Source organism: Echinops telfairi, unplaced genomic scaffold (assembly GCF_000313985.2).
Source record: "Echinops telfairi isolate 266 unplaced genomic scaffold, ASM31398v2 ScPeMD7_20;HRSCAF=75, whole genome shotgun sequence".
Lineage (NCBI taxonomy): Eukaryota > Metazoa > Chordata > Mammalia > Afrosoricida > Tenrecidae > Echinops > Echinops telfairi.
Window position 1 is genome coordinate 11,002,972 of NW_022103917.1, and position 7,642 is coordinate 11,010,613.

Below are 7,642 nucleotides of genomic sequence, written 5' to 3' on the forward strand. Positions count from 1 at the left end.
TGGGGACAGGGAGTGGAATCATTAGCTAGATCAATAGCTACATACTAGGTACTAGGAAACTGTATACCTTAACTTGCTCAAGAAATGAAACCATATCTGGAAGAAGTAGCTGAAAGTGGAGTCACCATTTGTTTAAGTTTTCAAAAATCCACTGTCTTCTCCAAGATCTATTCATTGTTGGCATATACCAAATAATGAATTAAATGTGGATGGGATAGAAAGCCCATCCTTCAAACTCTTAATGGTAGCACTAATCTTTGCAATTCTTCCAGGAATTTGGTATTACATTTGGTTTACTAGTCCTCTAGGTAGGAGCAGTCCTAATGGCTTCTACTACCACAGTAGCCCTTACTCACATGTCAGAGATAGGAAATAACGGTTCTGCCAGTTGCTGAATATACTATTCCAATTATGCATTCTGGAATTGGGGAAATCACTACAGGATGGATTTGGAGATCCACTGAGACAGACCTGAACTGACTTCATTAATAACTTGATGTACACATTCCCCCTCTCTGGCTGGTGGGCCACAGTGATATCTTGGGTCTCCTGGAATTAGTGTCAATTCAGAGTCAGTTTCCAGGAATCCTCAAAAAGTCCTATTATTTCCTTTCCCAAAATGAACAATCACTCTGGTCAAAGGCTGTAGATCCCTTTGAGGAAGGGTGGGAGAAAAGAGTAACAGTATAAAAATTTGGCTGTGTAGTGGGGCCCTTCTTTGAGGGGAGCTGACCTCTCCTTTATTGAAAAATTGTGGGTGTTTAAGCTGGTTGAAAGGCTGAGACTCTATTCTGTTGATTCAAGTTAGACTCTATTATTGTATTATTTGACCTAGAATTATTCTGTTTGTACAGATCAATCAACACTTATTTCCCATCTACTTCACATCCAGGGACACTATGACTAAGTAGTCAGTGCCATAAACTCATGTGTTAGACTATTCTGATTCTTGCTTTGATTCTGCTGTCATGGGAACCTTGTCTTTAGCTATTAAATGGATTACTTGGTTCCTACCATCATAGGGTACAATCAGCTCCATTGTAGTTAGGTGTCCTATTAGAGCAGTTTCCATGGGCAAATTTGACTTACATAAAACAGTAATCACAGCAACCTTTAAGGCTGCTGGGACTCCCTTTAATATGTTACTCACCATTGTGGCAAAAAGTGTGCTTTCTGGGCACTCTATGAGTAGGTCTGTGGCTCCAACCTGATAAATTCACCCTAATGTGCCATTTTCCCTAAGCTTGTGGATATCTTCTTCTACCATATACAAAGGTAGGTCTGGAATTTCAAATTGATGTAGTGTAAAAAAGCAAAAACCAAACTCGCTGCCATTGAATCAATTCTGAGTCATAGGACAGGGTAGAACTGCCTCTTTGGGTTTCTGAGGCTGTAAATCTGTACAGGAACCGAAAGCCTCATTTTCCTCCCATGGAGTAGTTGGTGCTTTCAAACTGCAGACCTTGCAGCTAGCAGCCCAATGTGTAACCCATTATGCCACCAGGACCTTTCACTGCTTAGTCCTTCAGGTGACCAACAAAATAAACCATTAAATCCTTTCCTATCTTCTTGAGCTGAAACATTTAATGGCACATCTCTGCTTAGTGGGCCCATATCAATACACTCAGAATGATCCAAATTTATGTGCTTTGCAACCTAAACCACATCTCTATTAGCTATTCCATACATATACCCCATGTTCCTATTTGTACATATTAGGAACATGAATCAGTTCTTTTGGAGTGCAGTGTACCTTCTTTTGGATCATAGGTCTAAAAGAAAAAATGAGTGGTGGGTTCTGGGTACACTCAGCAATATATTATAAGACATCTGCCTGCCTGAGGCAATGTCTCAAGTGATGATCCAGGAACTATCCAGGTGATATTTCAAACAAAGACTTTTCAGGCACAACTGGATTAATTTAATCAGCTGGGTGTTCAAGGGATAATGGTTTTACTGGTAAAGGTGACTTAGTAGTTAAAGATCGCTGGCTTTGTTGGAAGGAGTTTTCAAGAAAACATACAGGTTCAATGTTCCTAAATTTCTGATTATCTGTCCATATAAACCTAGTCCAAGTTTCAGGATCCTGTTTCTTCCTAATCAATGTCCTTATTTTAACTTCAGACACTATCAGAGGTTGAGAAAACTTAATAGACATTGCAATCCAATAACTCCTACAATAAGACTCTGGGCTTTCCCCCCTAACCCCCTGTATCTGCTTTGTTTCTCTAAGACAGGTGTCCTCAAACTACGGCCCACGGGCCACATGCAGCCCACCGAGGCCATTTATCCGGCCTGCCAGGTGTTTTTGCCCTGTTTGGTTTTTTAGTTCCAAAATAAGATGTGTGCAGTGTGCATAGGAATTTGTTCATAGTTTTTAAAAAAACTATAGTCCGGCCCTCCAACCGGTCTGAGGGACAGTGAACTGGCCCCCTGCTTTAAAAGTTTGAGGACCCCTGCTCTAAGAAGTAAGTCTTTCTTTCAGGGCTAAGTGGTAACATTCAGATCTTTTATAAGCCACTCCATCTGTGCTTCTGAAGCATGCTCTCTTTGATCACTTTGTCTAACAGAAGCAGGACCAAGCAGCCAGCCACCGTATACTTCTCAGCTTGATAGAAATGCAGAAAGACAGCAAATACACCATCACCCAGAACACAGATTCTCACAAATATTTGATTGAATGGTGATATTTTATATTTATGCTGCCACCTCATAGCATATGCCCTCTTCACTACTGGGATTAATCTCATCAGTGTATTTAGGTATAAATAGACTTGAGAATGAATTCAGAAAACTTGTCCTTAAGATTTGTTCCTCTCAAGCTGCCCTCTGTACCAAATATTTCAGGCTGAGTTCTCTAAAGGAACAAAATGATTGAAATGTGTTTATAAAAGTTGAGTGCCTATGTTCCATGAACATTTTGAAGCATCCATATAGAGAGATTTATTTTACATAAATGAATCATGCAGTCATAAAAGCTTGCATGTTCAAAATCCATAGGTCAGGTATCGGGCTGGACAATTTTCCTGAATCATGTGCTTTTAGGGGCTGACAATCCCAAAATTGGGGTCAGAGGGCAAGCTTCTGGCTCACATCCTAAAATCCAGAGGATGACAGGTAAGATGCAAGACTGAGAGAGAGAGAGAGAGAGAGAGAGAGAGAGAGAGAGAGCTTTGCCATAGTGTCCATATATATTGAATGTAGGTCACACTTCCAAAGAAACGGATAGGCTTTTCATATCAGATCATAATATGGAGGATGATTACATTATATTACATTACAGAAGAGAAATCAGTCCAATGTCTGCCAAACCACTGAGAATCATAGCCTAGCCAAATTGACAAATGACATTAACCTTCACAGTAGGGGAAAATTCAATATAACAAAACAGCATGAAGGATAGGTTAGATTTTATATAATTTGCTTACTAAAGCAGGGAAATATGTAATAAAATTTAGAATAATTTCCACAGCAAAGGTTGTCAATGGTTTTTAATCAAGAAAACTAAATAATAAACCTTTCCTATAAGTCCACTACCATTATTTCTAAACAATATAAAAATCCATAAGACCTCCATACTGTAAAGTGTAGATAAACATAGCCTCTTATCTTTAGGACTTTACAATCTAAGAGAGTAAACATCAAAGATTGGATTATTTAATTGGCAACACCAACTTCTTATGAGTTAATTTTTTTTTACTGTCTGATTTAGATTCTGGGTATGTATGTTTGTTTATATCTGCACTCTTGTGATATTGATTAAAACTTACATTATATCCTGCTGGATATACATTGCTTTCGAGTTAATTCTAACTCATAGTAAGCCCTGTTACAGAGAATTGTTGCACAGGATTTTCTTGGCTACAAGATCAAAGCAAAAAATTTATTTTTCTTGCATCCACAACAAATGTCTATGAAATTAAATTGGGCAAATTTGCTGTGCATAACCTTTCTAATGTGTTAAAAGACGTTACTTTGAAGACTAAGGTGCTCCTGACTCAAGTCATGGTCTTGGAAAAGGAATAAGGCCGACCAAAGATTTCATGCCCTGGAATTATGGTGTTGGTGAAGAGTTATTAAATATAACTTGAACTGCTATGTGAACAAACAAATCTGCCTTGGAAGAAGTACAGCGAGAATGATCTTTAGAAACCAGAATGGCAAGACTTTCTCTCATGTATTTTGGACATGTTATCATGAGGGGCCAGTCCCTGATGAAGGACATCATGCTTGGTAAAGCAGAGGGTCAGCTAAGAAGAGGAAGATCTTCAAGTGGGATGAATTGACACAGTGGCTGTAACAATGGGCTAAAATATAGCAATGATTATGAGAATGGCACAGGCCTGATGTTTTAGTCTGTTGTACACAAGGTTGCTATGAGTTGGAACCAACTCAACAGCATCTAACAACAACAACAATTCTAATGTAAAAAAATCTCTGGACTTTTTTTTCTCAGTACTGTTGAATGAATTCTAACTTACAACCTTTGATTAGTCAATCCCAAACTCACGGCCGTTCAGTTGATTTTGACCCATAGTGACCTAATTTGACAGATAGAACTGGCACCTAATGTGTCCAAAACTGCAAATCTTTACAGGAACAGCCTCATCTTTCGCCTGAAGAATCATGGTGGGTTTGATTTTCTGGTCTTTTTTTAGCAGCTCAGTGCCTAATACACAGTGCTGAGTACAAACCATTTGCACCACACAGAATCCTACTTGATACGAGAGAAATAAGAATCTTTAATATTATATATATTAGAAGCACTCACTTGTCTATGCCAGAAATTTGGAAGACAGCTACTGGCTGACTGGAAGAGATCCATATTTATGCCCATTTCAAAGAATGTTGATCCATCATAGTACTCAAACTGTAGAACAACATCATTGATATCGCATGCAGAAAACTGCTAGAGGTTCAAGCTGGATTCAGAAGAGGATGTGGAACAGGGAATATCATTACTGATGTCAGATGGATCTTCCCTGAAAGCAGAGAATACCAAAAAGATACTTGTATTTTATTGACTGTGCCAAGGCAGTCAACTTTATGGACCATAATAAAATATAGATAACCTTGAGAAGAATGGAAATTCCAGAACATTTCCTTGTGTTCACATGGAACTTGTACATGGATCCAGAGGAAGTTGTACAAATAGAACAAGATAATATTGCATGGTTTAAAATCAGGAAAGATATGCTTCAGGGCTATGACTTCTCACCATAGTTATCAATCGTATGCTGAGAAAATCATTAGAGAAGCTGGCTTATATGAAAAAGAATGTGGCATCAGGATTAGAGGAAAGCCTATTAACAACCTGTAATATGCAAAACAACATAACTTAGGTTACTGAAAGTGAGGAGGACTTGAAGCAATTGCTGATGAAGGTCAAGGATGGCAGCTATCAGGTTGGATTATAACTCACTATAAAGAAGATAAAAATTTTCACAACTGGGTCAATAAGGAATGTCTTGATGAATGGAGAAAGGTTGAAAACATTAAGGATTTCATTTTGCTTGGATTCACAATCAATGCTCATGGAAGCAGCAGTCAAGAGATAAAAGGACACATTGCATTAGGTAAATCTGCTGCACAAGACCTCTTTAGGGTATTGAAAAACAAAGATGTTATTTTGAGGACTCAGGTGTGCCTGACTCAAGCCAGGGTATTTTCAATTGTCTCACATACATGTGAAAGTTGGACATTGAATAAGGAAAGCAGAAGAATTTCTGTATCTGAATTGTGGCGCTGGAGAAGAATATTGAAAATACCATGGATTGCTAAAGGGACAAAGCAATCTGGCTTGGAAGAAGTACGGCTAAGAGTGCTTCTTAGAGGCAAGGGTGACAAGATTTCATCTTACATACTTGGGACATGTTGACAGGAAATACCAGTCATTGGCGAAGGACATTATGCTTAGTAGGCTGGAGGGCCATCAAAAAAGTGGAAGACCCTTGAGGAGATGGATTTTCACAGTGGCTGCAACAATGGACTTAGGCATAGGAACAATTGGGAGGGTGGCACAGGACCGTGCAGTGTTTTGTTCTGTTGTGCGTAGGGTCTCTATGGGTCAGAACTGATTCAATGGCATCAGCTCGATGGTAACAAAGAGATAATCCTGTTTGATAGGAGAGAAATAAGACTCTTTAATGTTATATGTGTTGGATACAATACTATGAACCAAAATAGCATTACTACTCGACTTCTCACTTGGGACCTTTCTTGGTAACCATTCCTGGGGTCTGTGTTGTGAGGGATCCATTCAGTCACGCATTCAGCAAATATGTACTGAAGATTTACTATGTTCCAGGCATTGTTTTAGATGCTGGGTACATAAAAAAGCAAAACATTCCTTCCCTTAAGAAGTTCAGTTATACGGGATCCAAACCTCATACCATGCACAAAAATGAACCTAGGAGGGATTGAAGACCTTCATATAAACCACACAACCATACATATCATTTAAAAAATGGACATAGGGACTCAAATACAAAGCATAAACACACTACTGTGCATAATGAAAGATATCTATACTATATACACTATATAAACAGACAAAATAAAGTACTGGAACCTGCTAAAAATATGACATTGATGCACATCAAAAGACTTCATTAAGAGTTAACAGAAAACTGACAGATTGGGAAAAATATTGGTAACAATACATGAGGTAAACGGCGAGTCTCCAAAACCTATAGAAAACTCCAACGTCTTAACAAGCAAAATACAAATAATCCAATCCAAAAATGGGCACAAGACATGAATAGGTAATTTACCAAAGATGACACCCAGGGAACCAACAACCATATGAAGAAATGTTTGCATCCATTAGCGATAAGATAAATACAAATTAAAACAGCAAGGAGCTACCCCCTCATACTAACACATTCAGCAAAATTCAATAAAACAGAAAAGAATAAATGCTAGAGGGGACGCGGAGAGATTGGAACACTTTTACACTGCTAGTCCGACTGTAGAATTGTACGACCACTATGGAAATCAGTATCAAACTCAGCTCACTGCCATCAAGTCTGTCAATTCTTAGTGACCCTGTAGGGCAGGGTAGAACTGCTCCCTATGAATTTCTGATTCTCTAAGTGTTCATGGGAGTAGAAAGTTCTATCTTTCTCCTGTAAAGTGCTGGTGGTTTTGAACTGCTGACCTTGTGGGTAGCAGCCTAATGTGTAACCACTATGCTACCAGGGCTCTGGATATCAGTATGGCACTTCCTAAAATAAATGCAAATACACGAATCTTATGATCCAGCAATCTCTCTGCTGGGTATGTACAGTACCCTAAAGAAAGCAAGAATACAACATTAACAGACATATGCACACCTATGTTTATCGTTGCAATTTCCATAATAGTGAATACATGGGAACAACCCAAAACTCCAATTACAGAATGATAGATAAACAAATCTGCTACATTCATACAATGGAATATTAGGCATCAATAAAAAAACATTGGCAACGCTCTTAAACACTGAATGTCATGGACAAAACTAGACAGCATTATGTTGAGCAAATACAGTCAATCATAAAGATGAATATTAACACCATTCTTTTTTTTAATCATTTTATTAGGGGCTCATACAACTCTTATCACAATCCATACATACATCAATTGTGTAAAGCGCATTTGT